Source organism: Balaenoptera musculus, chromosome 21, assembly GCF_009873245.2.
Source record: "Balaenoptera musculus isolate JJ_BM4_2016_0621 chromosome 21, mBalMus1.pri.v3, whole genome shotgun sequence".
Taxonomy (NCBI): Eukaryota; Metazoa; Chordata; class Mammalia; order Artiodactyla; family Balaenopteridae; genus Balaenoptera; species Balaenoptera musculus.
In genome coordinates this window covers 31,159,355-31,183,547 of record NC_045805.1, presented here as the reverse complement: position 1 = coordinate 31,183,547, position 24,193 = coordinate 31,159,355, and the positions used below count along the sequence as shown (strand labels likewise).

General features: G+C 40.5%; 2 long non-coding RNA genes across 4 annotated transcripts; one reads left to right on the top strand and one right to left on the bottom strand.

Moving 5' to 3' along the window:
- Positions 1 to 1,198: 1,198 nt before the first annotated feature.
- LOC118888087 lies at positions 1,199 to 10,393 on the bottom strand. Of its 2 annotated transcripts, XR_005018233.1 has the most exons (5): positions 10,212 to 10,393; positions 8,155 to 8,273; positions 6,063 to 6,126; positions 5,139 to 5,310; positions 1,199 to 3,667 (listed from the first exon to the last, which is right to left on the bottom strand). It is a non-coding gene; the product is annotated as an uncharacterized LOC118888087 (long non-coding RNA). The 2 variants fall into 2 exon arrangements; XR_005018234.1 differs by lacking the exon at positions 5,139 to 5,310.
- LOC118888088 lies at positions 8,286 to 18,646 on the top strand. Of its 2 annotated transcripts, none has more exons than XR_005018236.1 (3): positions 8,286 to 8,463; positions 9,467 to 9,604; positions 18,411 to 18,646. It is a non-coding gene; the product is annotated as an uncharacterized LOC118888088 (long non-coding RNA). The 2 variants fall into 2 exon arrangements; XR_005018235.1 differs by lacking the exon at positions 18,411 to 18,646 and adding an exon at positions 16,357 to 16,439.
- Positions 18,647 to 24,193: the final 5,547 nt, after the last annotated feature.

The window sequence follows — 24,193 nt, the reverse complement described above, 5'->3', positions numbered from 1 at the left end:
CAATAAACAAAAAACTAAGCTTGGTGAGTGAGTTACATTACCAGGAATACAGGAATAAAGAATAAAGACAGGAAGTGATATTCCAAGAGGAATTCCAGCTACCAATTTGAAAGTATGAACTACAGACCAGGCACCAAGAGTTCTAAGCTATGCCCTGATTTCTCCACATTTGTTACTTTTGATATTATCTGTTGCTTTTTCTTTCAGAGAGTCACAGTTAAAACCTTCACTGTGAAGTGTCTTGCTGCCTGCCTAGGAGAGGCTGAGCACATTACAGCCCGCTTTAAGAAGAGACCCACGAAGATTAGGTGATGGTAGCCTAGCAGGAGGGAAAGGGAAGCAGGCTAAGTATGAGTAGATGGTCTGCACCTGGAAAGAAAGAGGTTCCTTGGTAGTCCTAGAGAGGAAAGTCACACATATGTGAAAATGTCCAGTACTTAGTGAGGTCTCAGTAAAGGTGATTTCCTCCCCTTGAAAGACAATACCATCGGTTTCTTAGAAAATGCATTTTGATCTTCCTAATTGGACTATGCATTCTTAAATGTGAGATAAATCCCCTTGTCTTCGGTGATATTCCAGTTTTGTTTTTATATAAAATGTCTTCTCGTGATTTGCCAGAATAACAGAACAGAGTTGTTATATCTATAATCCAGTGGCAATTTTTTTTTTAAACTAGTCCAAATGGAGGGTAGATTTAGTCACTATTTGGAGCCTAATTCTTTTAAAATAATCAACTCATGCTGGAGAAAGAAGTAAATCAGCGGAACAAGAAAGATAGTGTCTTTCCTGTTTGACTCAAATGCTGAGAACCCTCCCTAATTACAAGCTAAGGAAGTATCAGTATTGAAAGGCAGTCTCTCTTCTCATCCCAGTCTGAAGAAACTTGCTCTATTTATTATGCACATATTTCTTTCCTAGGAGAAGCAACCATTTGTTTAAAGAGATACCCTGTTAGGATGAATTCTGCTTGGTTTGACTGAGGAAGTAAAAAGCAAATCCATACAATTTTATCAGGGACTTCAAGCAAATTTGACAAAAGTAATTTACCCACAGATAAACAAGAGGTAACTGTATTGGAAATACTACGTTGAAAAACCTCCAAATTATTGCAAAAATGATTGAATGATATTGGCAACTGGGCATGGGTGTCATTCAGTCCTTACCAATGGATGAAATCTCAACTTTTTTTTTTTTAATTAAAAAAAAGGAAAACCAACACTTAGAGAATTTAAGAATCAAATCCATCAAATCTTTATTGATTCTCGGGAACCTGGAAGCAGGCACGAATTTCAATATGAGCCAAACAATGACCCTCAATATTAATCCTGTACTTCTTCAATCCACACACACTCTTTGCCAATAAATACATTCTTAAGGATGTTGATGCAATTAACACATAGGTGCTGAGCTCTACTGTGTACCATTCACTGTGTTAGGCGCTGGGGATGGATACAGGTGTTGGTTAAGACAGACTCCGTCCCTTCTTGTGGAACACTTATCTTCCTTGGGAAGACAGACAAGAAACAAGTAAACAGACCACAAATAATAACACAAATATAAATTATTTGTTAACAAACGAGGGGCTATGGTTACGAGTGAGCATACAGGGAGGGTCTTTCTGATGATTTGGCCTTTCTTAGACCTAAATGATCAGAGGAAGCTGAGATTCAGAGGATCTGCTTAGGTAAGGAAAAGGATAACTTTATTTTTTTTTTCAAGGTAAATCTTTATTGGTGAACCTCGGGGCTTGAACATAGCTTAGTGATCACGTTGAATTCCTTCACATTAAAATGAAGAAATTCGATTCTGGAAACTGTTACTTCTACGAGGTCATTTTAGTCATTTTCATGTTTTAAACGATTTGCATCTCTGTTTCAGGCTTAATAAGAAGGTGAAATATGTCTCTGATGCTCTCTTTCCTTCTGTTCTTCATCCTCATTCTGAGTGACCAGAAGCCTCATGTATCCCTCATTTTCCATGGTGCTTCACCCAGGCTTTCTCTGCTCTCCCAAACCTCTCCAGGCAGAACACAATTCTTTTGTTCTACTATGGATAACGCATCTGACATTAGCAAAAGGATAAGTTTTAAAGATAAATCATGAGTTTACTTTATGCAATTCTAAAAACCTCTCTTTAGAGTGTCCTGTAGGTTAGTAAGCCTTAAATGTTAGCACGTGTCTGAATCACCTCCTACAAGCCTCGTTGAAACAGATCCCTGGGCTTCACCTTCAAAGGTTCTGATTTCGTAGGTCTTGGGTAGGTCTAGACATCTGCATTGTTAACAAATTCCCAGATGGCGGTGGTTGCTACTGGCTTTTGGACCACACTTTGAGTAGCTACAGGACAAATGCTTATCATCAACAAATTGCAGAGAGGTACAGGTTAACAAAATTATGGTATGTCATCCTTGTGTTAATATTGCTTACAAAGCATTTGCACATAGGTTATCTCATTTGAGCTGTATAATTGCCATACGATGAAGAAAGGGCAAGTGATTTTGTCACTGTATTATTTGTTCATTTAGTCATTCATTCATTCAACACGTTTTGGGATGCTATAAGATCATCAGCACTACACAAGAGGTGCTGGAAATATGGCGGTAAGCAAAACAGACACAGAGCTCAGGGTTCAGAAGGACAGATAGACATAAAGCCAATTGTCCCATAATATTTCTGAAATACATATACAACACTCACATTACATAGATAAGTAGCATGAAGAAAATGTGCTTAGAGAAAGTAAACCAGAAGAAAACTGTTTTATATCATACAGTCCAGAAATGCCTCTCTGAACCTTCCTGGGTTATGCAGTTAGTAGGTGAGAAAGTCACGGCAAGCTCCAAATCCCAGTACAACTTCCCGTCGAGCACTGCTGCCTCTCAAGATGCACAAGGTCAGGAAATCACAAAGTCAGGAAAAGGATAAGGCATTCAGATCAGGAAGTGCTACTGTCTGGGGCTGAATCTAAGGAAGACCCACACCCCTGGATGGGGATGGGACTCGCCATGTGCAAGAGACCTACCAAGAGCAAGTCATCAGGTCGAGTAGCCAGAGATACGTTATCAGTGAGTGTACGGGCTCTCACCTGATTATCCGGAAGCACACAACCCAAATGTCCTCAAAAGAGAGAGGAAACGAAAAAAAAATTGTTTTTAGACTCTCCCACATATGAGCATATTTTCTACCATATTGGTGCTTATCATTTCCCTTATACAGTTCTCAGGTTCACAGAGGTTAAATAACTTAGGCAAGTTCATACATTGTGGCAAAATGGGGTAAAAATCCATCTCCGTCTGACAATAGAGTCAGCTCAGAGTCAAGTAGATTCAGAACTCTAAGGAAAAAGACAGCGACTCCCAGGGGACCTGGCTTTGAGCTAAACTCTTGTATCTGATACTAGAGTCAGATGGAGACCAGTCTGAGCATTTATTTCAGGGATTTTCAAGTACTTGTGGGCAGAACCACAGGTATGTGCTTGAAAGTGATGCTAGGACCAATGCCGAAAGAATCTGATCCAGCAAGTCTGGATTTGTCTCTGAAATATGTACAATAAACACACACTCACACACATACACATATATGTATATATACATTTTTACAAAACTAGTTTCCCAGATCATTCTTAAACCCAGTTAGGTTCTTTTCCACCAACTGAGCTGTTTTCAAGCCTGAGGGTAGAGCAGAAAAGTAGGTCAATATGGCTAGAACAAGTACAGAAATAGAAAATAAAGACATATTTTAACATTTTCATGAGTAAATAAAATTATTATCATTTCATGCCATACATGAAATGTTCAAAAATCCCATGCTTATCAAACTTAGAGATAACATTTCTAAGAAGCTTGATACTGGGCAAGACTGCCCTAACAGATCTCAATTCTCTTGTCGTCCTGACAGATCGGTCTCTATAAATTGATTTTTTACTGTATTTTTTTCTGGGACTTTATCTCTTACAACCATATTACCTTCAGTTTATATAGCTGAGAACTGCCCTTGGTACTGTGATCACCATGGTGTAAAGTATGGTGGATATATAGACATGATTAAACCTTTAAGGAACTCCTCTTTGTTCACTCCTAAGGCCATGAAATAGAAGAGATTGCTAAGTATCCAGTGACTATCAGAGAACAGGTAAGAGTTCTCGAAAACAAAATACCTGATTGTAAAAGTGAGAGAATCTTATGGAAGAATTAGAACATAGAGTTGAGGAAACTTCTCAGGAAATAGGTTGAAAAATGCAGTAAAAAGTAGGAAAAAAATTAGAAAATCAAATCCAGAATGTCCCTTATCCAGCTAATAGGGGTTCCATAAAGAGAATAGACAAAATGGACAGGAGGACATTTATGAAAGGAATCATGCAAGAACATTTTCTAGAACCGAAGAACATGAGTTTCTAAATTTAAATCTCACCAAGTATCAAGCAAGGAATTAAAAAACAAATAGAAAGCTGCTACATTATCATGAAAAGTCACTGAGGATAGAGATCTTACAAGATTTCAGAACAATAAAAATTGTTTAAAAACGAATATCATTAATCAGAAGAGGAATGAACTCCTCAAAACCTAGAAAATACCATCCTAATCATTTTGAAGTAACGATATTGAACCTAGAATTCTACACAAGCTGTCAATCAAGCATGATGCTAGAAGAAAGGCAGTTGCATACAGGCAAGGTGTCAAAAAAGTATATTCTGTGAGCACTTTCTGTGGAAGTTACCGGAAAACATGTTCTTACAACAAGAAAAGAAAAAAGAAAGAGGAAGATATGGGATTCCCAAAACAGGGAACCCTGTATGGTCTTCCTGCAAAACTGGAATGTAACCAATGAAGAAAGAACACTTTGCCAAACTTTTTATTTTATTTTTATTTAATTTTATTTTATTGTTATGTAGAGAGTCATTGGTCAGGAAAAGCTCCCTTGGAAAAACAGTTTTACCATAGAGGCTTCTTTCAAGCGATAAGTATCATGAAAAGAGAAGAGATGAAAAATAAATGAAGGTATTATTCATTTCTGGAAAAAATTGGTTTCTGGAAAGAAACAAAAATCTGGTCAAGAAAAGAAGTGAAATTGGAGGAGTCCCATAGCTCAGTTCCTAGTAGTTTGGGATCATAATTACGTATTCACTTACTATAGAATTACCTGTAAATGTGGGATTGGGCAAAGGAGGAGGAGGTAGGAGAATGGCTTGTTTATTGAACACATACTGTGCGCTGGAGACCCTTCTGGATGCTTTACACATTCTCATCCATTTAACTCACAACCACCCATTGAGAAAGGTGCAGGTCTTATGTCCATTACACATACAAGGAACCTGAGGTACAGAGAGAAAGGAACCTCTTCCGGGTCACACAGCTGGGAAGTGCTGGCCCCAAGGTCTAAGCCCAAGCCACCCGGCTCCACTGGTATTGCTTCCAACTTCTACCCTGGATTGTCCCTCAAGTCAGTTAGCACATCAGCAAGCAATAGATTATTTCTATAAATGGAAAGCAGGAAATTATTAAAGAAGCATCTCATTTAGAATTATGAATGTCAATCTCCAAAAGACAGCTCAGCTAAAGAGTTTGCCTCTGAGGATCACGGCTGGAAGGTTTGAGAGCGTTTGGTCAGGGAAAGCTGTTTTTCATTGAAAGCCTTTCCATACGTGTTTACTTATATGCTTGTATGACTTTGATTAAAGTGAAAATGAATTATTAAAAAAAAAGTTTTCAACGAGGATTTCAGAATCTTGTTTCCAAGACTCAATTCCACTTATAATCAGCTGTTACTAAAATTATCTGCATTTTAGTTTACCCACTTTATCTCTAAAGTGCTTTCAAGTCATGCTCATTTACAATTATGCTAAAAACTCATGACAGGATGAGGGCTGGGTGGGAACACGTGACGGTCATAGAAAATATGGGTAAGTTCCTCCCATGTAGTGATGTGTAAAATGGGGAAACACCATCTGAGTACACCCTGTGTACAGTCTGGAAACATCATGAACATGACAGTGGACAGTAATGGATGGTTGTTGTCAAGGCCACCACCTTCCCATCCCCCATCAATGCCATATCTCCCTCCTACCTTGATACCATGTCAGAAGTAGTATTTTGGGCAGCATGAATCCTGCAATTCTTTTGTCCTTGACCTAAACAGGAAAACTCAAATTAGACTCTGATTTAAAGTTATGCGCTAGAGAACTCTTTTGGGTGAAGAAATCCAGTTGAGAGAATTATTCATGTTTGAAACATGAACAGTAGAGTTAATAATCTGCTGATCACTTGGGGAAAAAATAGCTGAGGTTAATAGCCAATTGAATGTTTAAAAAAACCTCAGAAAAAAAGGAATATCTCATATTCTTACAGCTGAATTATTTGTGCCTCTTACATGGAGTGCTTCAAGCCTATTTATAAGCATGAAAAATAAGCAACAAAGTAGAAAACATATGTTTCGATGGAGTAGGCTTGTTGGACAAATCCTAAGAGAGGATCTGAAGGAATAATAATGATTCATAGACAGACATTTCAGAACGATTTAAATGTCTAGGTCTAGAATAGATCTGAAACTGAATAAGAATATTGGCCATAAGACACCAATTTTCTTTTAACTAAGGGAAAAGGGACAATATACCAGATAATAAAAACTTTCTAAGACAAATCCAAGAGCACCCAATTTTTTTTTAAATCAAAGAGAATTGAGCAATAGCTTATAGAGATTAGGCACTTAAAGGGACAGCCTACATTCTAACTATTTAAGGAAATGAGACACAGAGAGATGAATTCGCTTGCTCATGGTCACGCAGATAGTGAGTGGCAAAGCCAGAATTCAAGCCAGCTCTTCAGATGCTCATTGATCAATGAAGAGAGACATCATGCTGGACATATTTGTGCAGAGTTGAAGATATGGAGAAGCTAATTACAGGTTCAAAGTCCATGGGTTGCACCAGTCCCTGCAGGTGCTGGGAATTGCTGAGCTGTAGCGTTGCCATGGGAGAGGGTCAGAGAGAACGCAACCAGGAAGATGCTTTATGCAAGCATTTCTGGAAACTTGACTACATAGGTATTAGAAGCAAGGGACTTGAATTTGCAAGGCTCCAATAATGTGTTTATTGAGATTTATTTTCATGCCGTAAATAAATATGTAATTTTATACCAAATTTTTTTAAAGAAGTCATCTTTAAAATCTAATTCAGGCCCCGCAGAACCCATATGAACTGCATATGGACCTTCATTGAATGTCATTATTATCTTTATTACCTAACTATTACCTCAATTTACCTGAAATATTAAAAATTAAAATGCTTATTTACATTACAAAATGCCATTTTGCGCTCTTGTAAAGGGCCAAATAATAAATATTTTAGGCTTTGTGGCATCACACAATCTCTGTCACAACTACTCAACTGTATCTTTGCAGCCTGAAAGCCCCATGGACCATACATGAATGAATGAGTGTGGCTGTGTTCTAATAAAACTTTATTTACAAAAGCAGGCAGAGGGCCAGATTTAGCTCACAGGCTGCAGTGTGCCACCCCTCGATCTACAGTGACTTTAAATCAGATTTCTCCACCTCAGCGCTAAGGACAAGGGATATTCTGGCCAGATAATTCTTTGTTGTAAGTGGCTGTCCTGAGCATGTGGTTAGCAATGTCCCTGACCTCCATCCACTAAATAGCAGTAGTAGCCCCACCTCCTCCCCGCGGTTGTGACAACCCAAAATGTCTCCAGACATTGTTTAGTGTGCCCTGGGAGACAACATCACCCCCCATTGAGAATCACTGCTTTGAATTAATGGAGTTTCAAAATGTGTGTGTTGGGGGCTGGAGGGGTGGAGGAGAGACGTTCATGTCTGAATAACCTGTGGGACTTGCTCTCAGGACATCCTCTAATGCACCTCCCCCGCCTAAAGATTCTAGAACACCTGAGGGTGATCTCCTGGGCTGCCACGGGCAAGTCCTGCTGGTGATTCAGAAACACAACTGTGCCTTCATCTGTGGATTATAACTTTGGTTTATTTCACAAATATAAGATGCCCAGCAACTCTTAAAACTGAGGCTCCCCTGTTTGTAACTAAGACATTTGACTGCTTGGTTTGATATTTTACATAACCCATCACCTCTAAAAATCAACGGGGTATCTGAGGAAACTTTACTCTTGGATATTTTACACGGTCTTACTTTTTCATTCAAGATGGCGTAGTAATCACATCTGTGGTAGGGTACATGGGGAATGCCTCAGATTCTGTAATGGTTGATCCCTTGCGAAATCCAGTTCAATGTTCTTGGTAATTCTGTACCTTCAGGAGAAAGCAAACACAGAGCTGACAGGATCATCCACTGTATCAGGAGACTGTAAAACAGGGACGGGGAGAAAGCAGTCTCTTGGGTAGTTTCTGTGCTCCTTTAACATGGGAAGAGAAGAAGGGCAAACAAACTCTGGGGTAGTCTCTGCCCAGCTTGGTTTGCTTTCTGCTTCTGAGGGAAAAGGTACTCGTGTTTGCCTTTCATCTTTTTTTAAATATATATATATATATATATATATATATATATATTTATTTATTTATTTATTTATTTATTTATTTATTTATTTTATTTATTTTTGGCTGCGTTGGGTCTTCGTTGCTGCGCAGGGGCTTTCTCTAGTTGCGGCGTGCGGGGTCTACTCTTCCTTGCGGTGCGTGGGTTTCTCATTGTGGTGGCTTCTTTTGTTGTAGCACGCGGGCTTCAGTAGTTGTAGCACGCGGGCTTCAGTAGTTGTGGCATGCGGGCTCAGTAGTTGTGGCGCATGGGCTTAGTTGCTCCGCGGCATGTGGGATCTTCCCGGACCAGGGCTCGAACCTGTGTCCCCTGCATTGGCAGGTGGATTCTTAACCACTGCGCCACCAGGGAAGTCCCGCCTTTCATCTTTGACAAACTGCGAGGGAGCCATGGGCAGTAGGGGCTGAGGGTGTTTTGGGCGCCGTGGGCAGGGTGCCTGGCACCAACGGGTCACTCGACCGCCACTTTCTAAATCAGGTTTAGCCTTAACAACCCCACTGTTCAGAGGCATTCCTCCCACAGAAAAATGAAAAGCTTTTATCCTCCTGCTCTTAAAAATGTCCTTTCATCATCAATCTTTACACATTTGATTGCAGGGCTCTCAATTCCCTAAGTAAATTAATTAGGGATAATTCAATATTTGGTGATAAGATCTGCCGTTCTGCTCCTTACAGTTTCTTAGGCAAATGCTCCATAATTGAGCTTAAATGAACAGCTCCATTAATTCTGATCCGGTGTCAAATGGGCCCAAACAGCATGGGGTACTCAAGCAGACACAGGAGAACAGGAGCCAGAGAAAGAACAATCCCTCTTAAATATTTAGTCCCACTGCTTCCCAGTTGTGCCTCCCCTACATATTTCCATCCTTAGAGGAATCACGCCTTCTAGAATTTGAAAGACTCTTCATGGAGAAATGTGGTCCTTAAGGAAATTTATTCTCTCTGGGTAACAGGAGTGCTGGCTGGACTCTTGCAAACCAGCAGGAGAGAAGCACGTGGATGGCATTATAGCTCTTATTCAAGGATTCTCATTTGAAAGGCACCTACAGAAAAACTCTATTTCCCAGGGACCAGATGCCTCTGAACTTAAGGTACAGTTTTTCCTAACTCATGTACATAGCAAACCAAGAAGAAAGTTTGACCGTGTGCAACCAAATTCATCTGTATCAGAAAGCACACAACTTATACGCAACTTGGTATATATGTATCTATATATATACATATACACACACATATATTTACACACATGTATGTGTGTTTGGCAACTGAATTTTTCACCCAGTAAAGTGCACGCCATTGATTATCGTCTGATTTTTTTAGCAAGCATACTGACTGCGTTAGGGGCATTGCTCCATCTCTATATAATGTCTTTCTTTAGCAACTTAGGAGAGAGTCTTCCTGTGATTGAAGAAGAAGGAAGGAAGGAAGGAAGAAAAGAAAAGAAAAAGGGAAAAATGAAGGCCTAGGAGTGCAAGTTCTAATCTCCACTTCACTGCAGACGCTTTACCTACATGTAAAATGAAATTACTGATAACATTTTCCATATCAGAGAAGAGGATAAGATGAAGTGAGAAGAGCGACTTTTAAAACTACAAAGCACTTGCAAACTCAAAGCCCAAGTATAGACCACTGTGAAGAGTGGTGTACCTGTATACAACCAAAGCCAGAAAAGGTAGATGAGGTGAAGCTTGCGCTTACATAAACCTTATTCTCAATCCGTCCTTGTCAGCGCTTGCGTGGAGCCTCCATCTTCATACCCCCAAATGCTTCTTTCAGACCTTGAGCAACCATTTCTCTAAAATGTTCATCTTACCATCCTTTCTCCCACATAACCCGCATCGCTGTCAGCATACACTGGCAAGAGTTTTTAACATGACTCACAAGGCTTCTGACTGTTTGAGCCGTACCTGATTCAGTGGTTTCACCGCCCCTGCACCCGCTCCCTTGAACTTTGGTCTCTAGCAATCCCAACAGCTTTTTGTTCCCTGAACACACTGTGCCATTGTTACTATCCCCGTGCTGTTGTGAAACTTCTCCTTTTGCTTGCAATGCCCTTCTGCTCTAAACCTGCCTGGGAGACTAGTAACCATCCTGCACTTCACCACCGGCTCTTACTCTGTGAAGCTTCTGCGCTCTAGACAAGCTGAATCATCACCCTTCCCTTGTGCCGCCACTCTCTTTTGTATACGTTTATTTTTTCCATTCTGATTTGTTTACCTGTTTACTTTCCTGTCTAGACGCCAATAGTCTTGAAACCATAGAGCAGGGGTCCCCAACCCCCGGACTGGTATCGGTCTGCGGCCTGTTAGGAACCGGCCTGCACAGCAGGAGGTGACAAGCAGGCGAGCGAGAGAAGCTTCATCTGCCTCTCCCCATCACTGCCCATCGCTCGCCTTACTTCTGGAACCATCGTTGGCATTACCGCCTGAACACCCACCTCTGTCCGTGGAAAAATTGTCTTCCATGAAACTGGTCCCTGGTGCCAAAAAGGTTGGGGACTGCTGCCACAGAACCATCTAATTCAACCTTGATGCCAAGTGCCTGCCCAGTGTCTGACACGTAGAAGATGCTCAATGTTTGTTGAGAGAATGAATGAAGGAAGGGAGGAAGGGAGTTCATGCCTAAGCTTTAGGTTATCTGTCTGCTCCAAATGTCTTTCATGTTATGGTTACATAGTTTACATTCTTTTCCATGTGCATCTTCACCCCTTTGTCCCCCAAACCACTAAACCTCTGCCTTTTGTCAATTTCCCCCAGAAAATAACGTCTTGAGTCTTCATTCTTCCATGTTCTTTTACAGTCTTCAGTTTCCTCCCCAGGGTTAGTCAGGACATTTTACTTACCAAAGATTCCTAGGGCTTGTTGGAGGAATGCAGGATTCCCAGAACCCAAGAAAGAAAGAGGACAGGATGAGGAAGGTGGTAGGAGAAAAAAGAACGTCCCACACAAAAAGGGGTGAAGAATGAATAGCAAGAGCTAGCATGATTACTACATCCATGGGCTGAGGACGGGATAGACGTAGTTTAACTCTCGACATTATAGTCATAATGTTGTCTACCCCTTAATTACAATAGTTATTATGTAAGTCCTTTAAACAGCATCTTCAATCTAGTGAAGTTGTATTTACTCATCCAAACACAGACATTTATAAATATCGCTTAAGAAACGAAAACCAAAAAAAACAAAACTAGCCATCGTAACCTCCAGTCCCCGCAAATAAAACCTTTTCCTTGGATCAGTTAAACCAACACACTAATCACAAAGATCAAGTAATGTCTTCATGTATTTATAGAACTAACCTAGTCACCAAAACTGAGTCACTTCAAGACCATATGAATAATACTCTTGTGTAGAAAATTCACAAAAACATTTTGACCTCAAAGTTTTAAGTACATGCACGCCCTTCTGGTTTCTAAAACATTGCGTCTTTGACATAGTCAATTTATACCTATTCAATTTCTACTGATTTCGCTCTTTTAATAAGAAACCTCTAAGTTAGATATTACGGCTTATATTTATTTGATATCCATACCCAAATATTGATCAAAGACTTAATAGAAACATCATAATTCATAGACCCGGTAAAATATTTAACCTGGAAAGGACCTTAGAAATCATCTGATCCAACCCTCTGATTCTGCAGACTGAAAAATGGAAAGGAAGAGCGCTTCGTTATCGTATTTAAAGTCATGCATTGGGAGAAATGGGGTGAAATTCAGATCTCCTGAAGCTGAGGTCAGGATATTTTCCCTTAAATCACAGGGCACAGAACGAGACACATGAAATACTGAACAACATGCAGAGTTTACACATATACATAGATGGAAAGACGAATATTTACTGCTAAATAATTAATTCAGCTGTTGCTTCTAGCATAAAAATAAAAGACTTTAACTTTAGTAGAATCTTTTTATTAGATACAATCTCAACATACTTCTTGATAACTCAGTATACTTCATCATGTATATTATTTTATATATATACACATATGAAACAATAATATATAATAAAATATATAAATATATTTCATATATATTGCATTTTAGGGAATTTTAAAAGGGCAAAAAGTGAATACAAGTGTTAGTGAAGCTTCATGAGTGCGGTCAGCATCCCTAGAGCCAATGACGTGTTTCTTTCCTGTGACTGAGTTGGAAAGGGCGCCCTCTTGTGTTCCTTCAGTGTCATAGATTCTTTTGCCTTACAAACAACCTCTCCTTCTTTAAGAATTCCCTCTGTCCCTCCCCAGAGAGGAAATGGGCGTTTGAAACATAAAATAGCCCTCCTGTCACTCACATCTGCGTGCTACATGTACCAAGGATAAATCAAACCATACATGTGAATAGCTAGTCTTCATATTTATTCCTGACTTTGTTGGCTGTATTCACCATCGTAATTCTTTTCCTCACAGTCTGGAGTACACAGTACAACTGTAATTTAAGAAAAAAAGAAGAGAAAACAGAAGACTACTTTCTTTTATGCACAAATGTATTGCTACTGGAAGATGTTATTTCATTGGTTTTCCAGGAGTGGTATCAGGCCAAGCTTACTCTATTCCTTAGTGGACCATTAGCAATCAATTTGTTAACTTAGTTAATGCATTAATCCAGTCAATAAATCCTTTTGAAGCCTCTAAGTTTCCCAAAGCAACATGTTAGTAGTGTGCAGAATATAAAAAAGAAGAAACTACACCTGTCCTCAAGGAACTTACCATAAATTAGAAGATAAAAGTTCTGATCACAAGTGAAATAAGACAACTTTCCTAAAGTGACCCACAGATGCTGTAAGAGTTCAGAGGAAGAAAATCCCTGCTTAGCCCTGGAGATCAGGGAAGGCTTTATGCAGAATCTTGCTTGTCACTAGGCTTTCAGAAGTTAGATGTGGGCTTTGGCAAAGAATCCCATGGACAAAAAAAAAAAAAAAAGGAAAAGGTGGAGCTGAAAATGGAATCAATTCTGGACTTGTTGGAATAAGAACATGTACAGAGAAGCCACTGTTGGGCCAGGAGGTGGCCTCGAGTCTTTGCAAGGAGGCTGTGACAACACAAAAGAAGACCTCACCAATCCCAGCATCCTGAGTGCACAGGAACCAAACACATGACCTTGGTTCTATTTGCAGCATCATATTCTTTCAATCACCTGCACGAACAGAACGAGGAGGGCGATTCACAGACACATGTACTGTAATGCTGCACGGTGACATTTTGAATAGCAGGCCTGATGGCTTATCTGCCCCTAGCTCTGCTTGGATGTCACATTTTTGCAAGCGACATCTTCAAGCTACATTCCAATGTCAGTTATCTGCACTAAGGAAACAGAACAGTGCAACAGATCATCCAGCGGTCCTTCCTCTTAGCCTTTGGAATGCATTACAATGGGAATTTGAAGAAGAGAATTCTTTCTTCCCAATTCATTTTTTTCAGACCCATATGAAAATGAACATGCCCTCCCTTCTAAATACATCAGACTGTCTGGTACTAAAGATTTTCATGAACAGTCTGCAGAGGGAATGATCCACTATCACTAATGGACATCACTTAACTACTGTCACATTTATCTAATTACATTATCTCACATTAACAAAATGTAACATTTTTAAGTAAGCACCAGGATGTCACCTCCTAATCTCTGGCCTGGATCCATCTGAACCCCACTGGGATGAAACTCTAGTTTAACATCTGAGCTCACCACATCCTTGAGACGGTGTCCTTGGACAATCTCTTCAACATGTTTATTTCCTCATTCTACTGTGATTGTATTTTAGTTTCCTGGGTATCAACATTTAATGTGTTTTTTCACATTTGGCAAACACTTCTATTCTCCTTCACTTTCCATTAGATGCCTCCTCCACACCTCTTCCTCGCCAGTGGCAGGGCACCTTTGAGTGTGGTCCATATACATTAAAGCTGAGGGGTGGTCTTGGGTTAATATCACTGATAAACAAAGGGGGGCCATTTTCAAGAGATGAACCCAAACTGACTCTTTGTTTACCTTAAAGGAATAGGCTAAGTTCCTCTACATAATACCACACAGTCATCTTCTCCTGATCCCCAGCCAGCGTCACAAGCAACCTGTTTCCTCCCTGAGAAATTGCGGCAGAAATTGCGGCATGAAAAGGATTCCAGGTGCCTGGCAAGGACAGACACAACACATTCTGCAACACGGCTGCCCTCTAACGGGTGACCCAGAGACGTGCCCTATGGTGGAGGATTCACGCCTCCTGATGGGAAGCTGCAGCTTAGAAGCAAAAAGACTCAGCCTTTGAGAAACAATTTAGTTTCAATTCAAATGGAGATGAGAAGAAGAGGAAGTGGTACCAGTTCCCTGATATTCCTCTCAGAATCACCATCCCCATCACCATGACCACAAAAATCAGTTATCACATCTGAGAGGTGGTGTATATTCTGGGGTAGCATGGAATCATTGGTCAGTCCAGGCAAACAGACAGACATACACATACATACATATCTACATACATAAAGGAATTTATTTCAGATGTTCTTGGGAAAAAGTAAACCTTGCAAGTAGGACAACGAATGTTTATTTTATATTTGGAAAGATTTGGGATATAATTGCATTCTATACTAATTCTTAGAATAAACAAAATTTGGATTTTTTAAAAGCCTGATTTATCAAACTGATCATAGGATAGCAAGATGCAATGCTGATCACCCCAGGTTTAACTGGAACACAGCAATCATAGAAGATCAGTTTGTAAAACATTGAATAGATACCTCAGTTTTCCCAAGGGCCTCGCTCATGCTTTGATGTTCAAATCATTCCCTTTTGAATAATCCATCAGGTCCAGATCCCCTTCCATTTTCTCCAGTCTTCAAGTGGAGTATCTCTCCCAGACGCACATTCATCGGCGCCAATGTGTTTGTGATTCCAGCAGTTTCTGAGAGCCACACTCATTAACTACATGTAATCTGCCTTTTTGAAATATGGGTAGTTTTACTGTGCAATTTTATTAGACAGGGAGAGTTGAGTACATTTTAATTTTATAAGTGATCAGTTTCTAAATGAATATTTTAATGTAGAACAGCTTTTCCTTCCCCCAGGAAATGAATTCCAGATAATTACGTCACAGAAATAGAGGACTCTCAATGTTCTCTAGACGGCTGATTTAACATTAGCTGGATATGGAGACCTGGACTTGGAAGGCTTTCTTCATTGCATTGCCTTCCCCTATTTCAGCAGAGACATTCCCAGCGCAATCGGACACTGGGAATTTGGGGATAACTTCCTGGTCATTATGGTGAAGTAACAAATGGCACATCGGTGCTTCATAGCTCAGGAAACATGGTGTAAGACTGGATGGAGTTCAGAATTGGTCTCATTATCATTCGCCGAGGGTTGTTTATTGGCATAATGACAGTCATGCATTTATGCCCAAAAATGAATAAACAGAGCAGCTTCCTATAGTCACCATGATCATCATTTCAACTGCCCAAGAGGGGCCGTGGAGGAAGCAGAGGGCCATCTCTGTGAAGACAGTGCAAGCCTTAAGCGCCGAGGATATTATCAGGAATCAAGATTTAATGAAGGCTAGTTGTTTCCATTTTCCTTCGGGGATGAGGAGGTTTACATCTTTATCGTAACCAAAGTTGGCTCCAGTTGTGAGCTAAACAAAGTTTTCGTCTTCTGGGATACCTTTTCATTACCTTGTTAAAAAGAACCAAAACCCTTATACCACTCGGTCCTGTGTGGCTTAGTCTCAGAGCTATGAAACAGTCAATAAAACACAAAAAGAGCTCACATCTTTTGCTTGCTTTTCTTAAAAAGCCTAAAGAGGATCCAAACACACAGTTCAAGGCAACCTCATAAAACTCCCTTATTCCTTCCTAGGCCTTCCATCATATTCTGCAGCTAAGACGCTCTTCTCTTAAAAGCCCCCAAACAGGGCTTCCCTGGTGGCGCAGTGGTTAAGAATCAGCCTACCAATGCAGGGGACACGGGTTCGAGCCCTGGTCCAGGAAGATCTCACATGCCATGGAGCAACTAAGCCCGTGCACCACAACTACTGAGCCTGTGCTCTAGAGCCCGTGAGCCACAACTACTGAGTCTGCGCTCTAGAGTTTGTGAGCCACAACTACTGAGTCTGCGTGCCACAACTACTGAAGCTCACGTGCCTAGAGCCCATGCTCCGCAACAGGAGAAGCTACCGCAATGAGAAGCCCGTGCAGCGCAACGAAGACCCAATGCAGCTAAAAATTAAATAGATTAAATAAATTAAAGAAAAAATAAATAAAGTCCCCAAACAAAATGATTCTCTGCTCCAGCTCTTATAACTTGGGTCTCCTCTGCCTTTCCTTTCTGTGTTATTTACTTCAATTGATACCTTCCAAGTCCTCCTCCTTTTCCTCTAGTGTCTTGAATTCTCTTTTAACTAGGTTCCCAATTTTTGCATTATAAAAACTCAAGTCTGGTAGAGACCGAAGAAGAGGGCAGAAGCCCTCTGAGGATGGGAAAGAAGGTGAGGAGGCAAAAATCAAACTCTCTTTGGAAGAGATTGGGGGTGACTGGAAGTCTGGGAACACTGCAAAGTTAATCACGGTTGTCGCATCTAAACGTACATCAGATGTACAGGAGTAACGGTAATTAGGGGCTGAGCATGCTGGTGGGGCCCCGCTGCCTTCACTCCCGGTACAGGTGAAAGAGAAGCCAGCACAGAGTCTGCACGGCAACAGAGAGCAGCAAATACGAATGTCCAGACAATCTCCTCTGCTTGACTCAGCTCTGTGTCCCTGTGGATGAAAAACTGGAGCTCTTAACACCCTGCACTGTGATTGCTCAAACTGTGGAAGTGTGTGTGTGTGTGTGTGTAAAAAGACACACTAAATCACGAATTAGACAATGTCAGGCTTGGAAAGACCCTGCTAGAGATTATTTCACTTACACCCATCCTCACCCGTTGTTTTAAAGGTAAGAAGTCAGAGGCCCAGAAAGATTGTGATTTGCTCGTGGAAAATCAGAATTTCCTGAATTCAGATTCCTTAGCTCCTAGGACACAAAGCTGAAGTGCAGGTCTGTCCCCACTGGGACCACTGGAGGATGGTATCAATGAAAGGTGTAGCACGGGCACCGATAGGCCGTGTTTGCAGAGACATCCTGTTTGCACATCTCTGGGCCTCCAGCCCCTCTGCTTAGACATCCAGGAAGGTGCTGAGCCTGGTGCCAGAGAATCAGCATAACCCTCCCAGTAACCCTTACCTCTAAGCGGAAGGTGGGAAGCAAAGGTGTCGCCCTTATACAAAGGCTCCAAGATCTCTGGTAGAGCCCAGTGACTGTCTTTCCTTTAACACAGAAAAGGGTGGACTTCCCTGGTGGTCCAGCGGTTAAGAGTCTGTGCTCCCCATGCAGGGGTCACGGGTTTGATCCCTAGTCAGGGAACTAAGATCCCACGTGTTGTGTGGCACGGACAAAAAAAAAAACCAAACAAACGAAAAAACAAAAACCAGAAAAGGGAAACTTGAAACTCAAAACCTAGGTTTTGTAAAAATTTGCCACTCTCCTATAAATGAATCTGCTGCCCACAGAAACCTGCAAAGCATTTTCCTTCATCCCTAGAACAGCTCAGATCATCTCTCGGTATCCTTTAATTTCATGCCACATTCCTTAACCGAATATTAGATTTCCCCCTTGAAGAGACAGTAATAAATCACCGAGGAGAGAACTGGCAGTTCTTATGAAAAAAACCAGAGGTACAAATTAGAAGTGGACACCTTTCTCGTCTTGTCATTCCAGCCCTGGGCACAGCTATGCGGCCTCAGCTGCCCCACGGAGGCTGCTCTGTGCCCTTGACTCTGAGGCCCTGCAGAGTTCTGGTGCCATTGTTACTGCTGCTGGTGTTGGGCTGTTTATGTGTTTATTTTTGTGTTCTTGCTGTTTTGCTCTCACAGGAACAGGTGTGGGCGTTTCAGTTTGCTTGTTCGCCTCAGAGTCATTTTGATTGAAGTTCATGATGACAGCAAACAGATCTACTGTGGCAGTAGCCAAGCTTTGATGCTTGCTTTGATGCTATTGTTCTAGCAAGACTTTTTTTTTTAAATTTTTCAAGATAACCCTATTACATCCCATGTAGATTTATTGTTATGCTGCACAATTGTATAATATATACTCCTCAGTTTCCAAAAATCCTGCTGTTTTGTAAATAAGAAAACAATACAGTATCCAGCTGCCTGCCAAACCATTGACTTCATAACACATGTCAAATGCTTTTTGCATATACAATTGGGAACTATGTTTACAATCAATCCCTTGTTGCCATTCTGAAGACAAAGGAGAGAATTTGCTTTCTATTTAAGGACAAGACGCATGTGTGTCTTAAGGGCACACTGCAAAAAAGCGAGGAGAATTTCTCCTTAGCTTCCTTTTAGCATCGCATGGAGAGAACTGGATTAAGCTGACATTCTGGGGATAAACAGAAAACATTCAGGTGAGTGAAGTGGAACTTGAAAAAAATCAGAATGAGGAGATTAATTTGCTTGGTTCACACTCTGTTTCATAAGCGCTCGTTTTCAGCAGCTCAAACTCTTAAGGGAGTTTTTGTCACTGGGATGAGGGCTTCATCTCAACAGGTCAGCTGTTGCATCACAGGTAGAGTGTTACCTGGGGTAGCAAAGAATCAGTCACTCCTGATGTTTTAGGGATCCTGAGCCTTGACTGAGATAACTACCCACACCCATGACAAAAGCTGAGGAAATCAAAACGTGGGTCTGGAATTCTGTGAAGCAGCAATGGCTAGTCTTCACTGGATGCCCACCGTGAGTTACCTACGTCTGTGATCCTTCACTGGGTGAACTGGCCCCGTGCGGAGGCAAGGTGAGCAACAACCTATGGAATTTATTAGAGACTGACAGATACTCACTGAAAAGAAAACCAAATTTTTAAGTGCCAGCTATGCAAATAATTTAAGAGACATTGACAATGATGAAGTAGATGGTTACTGACATGAAAAGATGACCCCAAGAGGAAATTGGTCTGGGGTGGGACCTGGGTGTGGCTCATTTTCTGAAGCTCCCTAGGAGATGCTCTTGGTCTGCAGGGTTGACAACCTCGGCTGCAGAACTTTTAGCTTCGTGATGGGAACAGAACCCAAAGCTCCACCTATACACCAGCTATTGGCTGAGGGAAGCAGCACTTCACCAAGCCCAAATGTTCCCCCAGCATCTCTGTAGACAGAAGAGAATATAATAAAATAAAACAGTCTAAGCAGAATGTAAGGGATTTGGAGTAGATAGAAGGAGAAACCTTAAGAAGGAAGGAGGTTAGATATTAAAATGTATTACCTCAGGGAAATTGTGCCACATCGTTTTCCGGAGAGTTTCACAATGAGGATGAATTCCCATCTGTCTTGGATATGTTTCTACTGGAATGCCTACATGGTACTGGAGAGGAGAGCTCATTCTTTCAGACAGGGCTGAATTCTGCACTCATTCATTCAAAACAAATCAAGCATTTCCCACGTGCCTTATAATGTCCTAAAGGAGACCACTCGGTTTGATGAATTATTTGGGTATGTGAGTTGTGTCAGGTCCTGTTTGTAAAACCAGTACAGTATAGAGAGACAGTACAGTATTTGGGCTAAGGATGTTTCCTCTGGAGCCAAACTGCTTGGTTTCAGTTTTTCCACCTATTAGCAGATAGGCATGTCCCCTACTGTATCTATCAGTTTACCTGTAATGATGATGATGATGGTGGTGGTTATGATGATAGTACCGTCCACAGAGAGTTATTCTAAGAGTTCAGTGAGCTAACGTATGTAAAGCACTTAGACCATGCCTGAAACACAGTAGACACTTATATAAAGATTAGATTTTTTAATTAAAATTCATTTTAGGTTGCTTAAGTCATAGAAGACACATTATATTTTTAACTGCAAAATTAAATATATGCTCTTTTTTTGTGTTTTTTAAGCTAGTATAAAGTACAACTCATCCTTGGATTAGCAGAATCTTAAGAGTTTGAAGGAAATAGAGAAACTGTGTAAAGGAATTGCTCTCAAACACAGCTGCGCGTTGGAATCACAGGGGGAAATTTTAAACATACTGATACTCAGACCCAATCACAGACAGTGCAATCAAATACGAGCTCTTTTTTTTTAAAGCTGTACTTGTCATTCCAAAGTCTAACAAAGGTTGCAGGCTACTGGGTGGGAAACATCCTCCTTGAAATTCAGACATTTCTTCAACAACCTCTTTTTAATATTTCCGTTGACAGCGAACTCACTACTTCACATAAAACTGAATGTCCCCTTAAGTTTAGGTACCACTAAGCTGATAATTCAGACTGAAAAAAATTCAGAGTTTTCTTTTCGAATCCCTCACCTCCTCAGATTGTTGGCAGAAGGTTTGCTCAATCAAGTGATAAAGGCCAAATATAATGAAATATTTCTGTAAAATCTCTAACCTTTTACTACTGTCACAGTTAAATGGAACAAAATACTTTTCAAAGCAAATCGAATTCGTTTGCAATATATAACACAACTATTAGGAGTTTAAATGAAATTCATAAGATGGCATTCCTGTTTTGAGAGTTATTTGAGAATTGGCCTCCACATGAACAATTTTACACATTTCTTTTAAAATGATATTATTCTTTTATTACTAGTTGTTTAATAAGCTATAGCCAAGAACCAGCATCAGACACTGGCTACAAACATTAATAAATACAAAACCAAAAGCTGGGTTGAGACTTTGAATTTTCTCAATATTCCACAGCTTTTTCTTTGTCCTGAATTACTGATTGTATTGAAGATTCTATTAACAATTAAGCTGATGTACAATTGACCTAATTTTTAAATAGACTTAATATATAAGAATCTTGAGCTGTAATTCAGGTCAGTTAAGGAGTTAAGGGATGGGGTGAGGGTGAGAGGTTCATTATGGAATTTTTTTGAAAAAGTGAGTTTTTCTAGCTTATTTAAGATGTGACTTACTTTACCAGAATTGTCCATATACAATTTCTGAAGACACTGACTGAGTAAACCAAGACCTGCCAACAGCTGAGAATTCCTGTGCAGTGATCACTCTTGAAATATCAGTGGGTAATGCATTTAGGCTGGCTTCGAGGGCAGAAATGAGAGGAGACCAGGGCCATCAAAGGTTGGATTCCATTAATTAAATGAGAATAGCCCATCCGTGTCAGTGTGGTTCAGAGGAGGGGCTGGAGCCCACGGTTCTCATGAAGGACACCTACAAGGGCAACCTCAAGGACATTGCAGCTCACAGGAATCCTGCCGGTGAGGTCTGTGAGAGGTGATTGTTGCAATATCCTCAGCAAAAGTACTACTGAATTTTTATTTTTCATGGCAAAATATCAGTGGGCCAAGGGTTATGAGCACCAATGATACAAGTAATGACAACCCTTGTTAATGTGTGTCTATAAACACAGTTTTTTCTCCAGAACCTTTAAAGCACAGCTTTCGGGTCTGGTCTTATCTTTTCTAGTTATTATCATTAAAGTATATCTTGGAACAATTTTTGGATTCTAGCTCATTGTATTTCCAGCTAAACTGGCAGGGAGCAAAGGAGCTGGAATTAATACAATGAAATAGAATGAATGCAAGTGAGAAGGCACGTATAATAATGTTGAGTGGAAAGAAATTGATTGTGGTTTTAAAAGTTTCAATGGGCTTTTTTTTTTTTTTTTTTAATGCTAAAATAAATCCTTACAGGATACCCATTTTGGTTTTTTGGGTTTTTTTTGTAAATTCAATTTCTCAGGTTCTTTTCAGTCCAGTGTAAAAAAATTCAATCTTTATGATTTTTCCCAAAAAATACACAGGCAAACATTAGTGATGCTCATTTAGATTTATAGAATGCCATTCTCTGACATAACACACTCTCAGTTTATCCTCACAGCACTAAAAAAAAAAAAAAAAAAAAAAAGGATTTTAAAGCAAAACGACTCTGGTCCTCTTCTTGATTTTCTTTTAATTGATCTGAACTTCGGAAACACTCCTAAGCTTTGCCCTGTGTTTCTTTATCCAGGTTATATATTGAGTTTCTTCCAGCTGTAACATTTTATAAATCTCTACTTTGGAGGGCGTTAACATAGTGGTGAAGGCTTTCAGTAACTTGCTCAGGGTCACATATTTAGACAGAGGTAAAGAAGGACTCAGGTCACCCGAATCAAATTCCAAAGTGTCCTCCCTAGGCTTGATTGCTTATTATTGGGAATGTGAAAATCAGATCTTGGTTAACTTCACTATTATTTTCTTTTACTTTTGGACTAAAGAAATCTGTTTAAAGTCACACTTGAATATTTGACTGTGACATTTGACTGGCAACGATGTGTTTCAAGTAAACAGCGAACACCAGAGTTTTGCATTTAGTTGTGAGAATTAGGGGAGAAAGATTTCTACTCTGACCCAAAGCCACCAACTGCCACCATAGTCTGCTATTTCTTGGGTTGGCACTGTTCCTAAAAACAGTGATTCCATTCGTGCTAAAGGAGTAGGACCTGATGAATCCTAATTCTCCAAGGCCAAAGAGAAAAGCTCACCTAGATGATTGAAAGTTTCTCGGAGTTTTACTGTTTGTCTATTTGTATTTTTTTAGCTCTAATTTATTTTGTATTATTGTGTATGATCACAACCTAGTGTATTTGATTTCAATGACATGAATGTTTTCTTCAGTATCACTTTTAAAAAAATTGTTTTTTATTGGAGTACAGTTGATTTACAATGTTGTGTTAGTTTCAGGTTAGATTAACCCAAACTTCATGGATTTCTTAAATGGTATGAAGCTTAAAAGCTAACCTTTGAAGAAGAACTAATAATAAGTATTGCCTTCTACTCCCCAAGAAGGAGCCGCATGGGAAGGAGCACATCTTATTCTTCTCTTTATCCCATTACTCAGTTTTCCCCATAGAGCAGAATGGTGAAATATTGGCTTCCAGTGGCCAATGTTAAGTAGGAACTGAGGTCATCACATTGAAATAGCAAAGGGTCCAGTTGCTGGGTCCTTTGTGGATGGCTTACACTGTCCTCTGTCCCTTGTCTCCATGCAAAAAACTCCCCAGGGAAGGCTTGCTCTCTTTGGGCGTTCTCTACCTTTTTTCCAGCTTCACTGCAGGAGTTCAGTTGGAGTGAGATAGCAAGTCCCAATCCTTTCTCCAATTCAACATTGCTAGAAAACCCTATACTTTGAGAGCTATTGGGAAGCCATTGATAAATTGATACCATAGTTGGCTCTTGTTTGCCTCCTCGACTATTTCTCTATGTACTTACATTCAAAAGAGAAGACGGAGGATGTCATTAGCACTCCAAATCAACAGAAGTGCGCAGAGCAATCAAGAATCAAATTCTAGGGGCTTCCCTGGTGGCGCAGTGGTTGAGAGTCTGCCTGCCAATGCAGGGGACACGGGTTCGAGCCCTGGTCTGGGAGGATCCCACATGCCGCGGAGCAACTGGGCCCGTGAGCCACAACTACTGAGCCTGCGCATCTGGAGCCTGTGCTCCGCAACAAGAGAGGCCGCGATAGTGAGAGGCCCGCGCACCGCGATGAAGAGTGGCCCCTGCTCGCCGCAACTGGAGAAAGCCCTCGCACAGAGACGAAGACCCAACACAGCCAAAAATAAATAAATAAAATTAAAAAAAAAAAAAAAAAAAAGAATCAAATTCTACAGCTGATGACTACAGAGGGCAACAGCATTTGCTGTTAGAGTTGGCTAGAAGTTG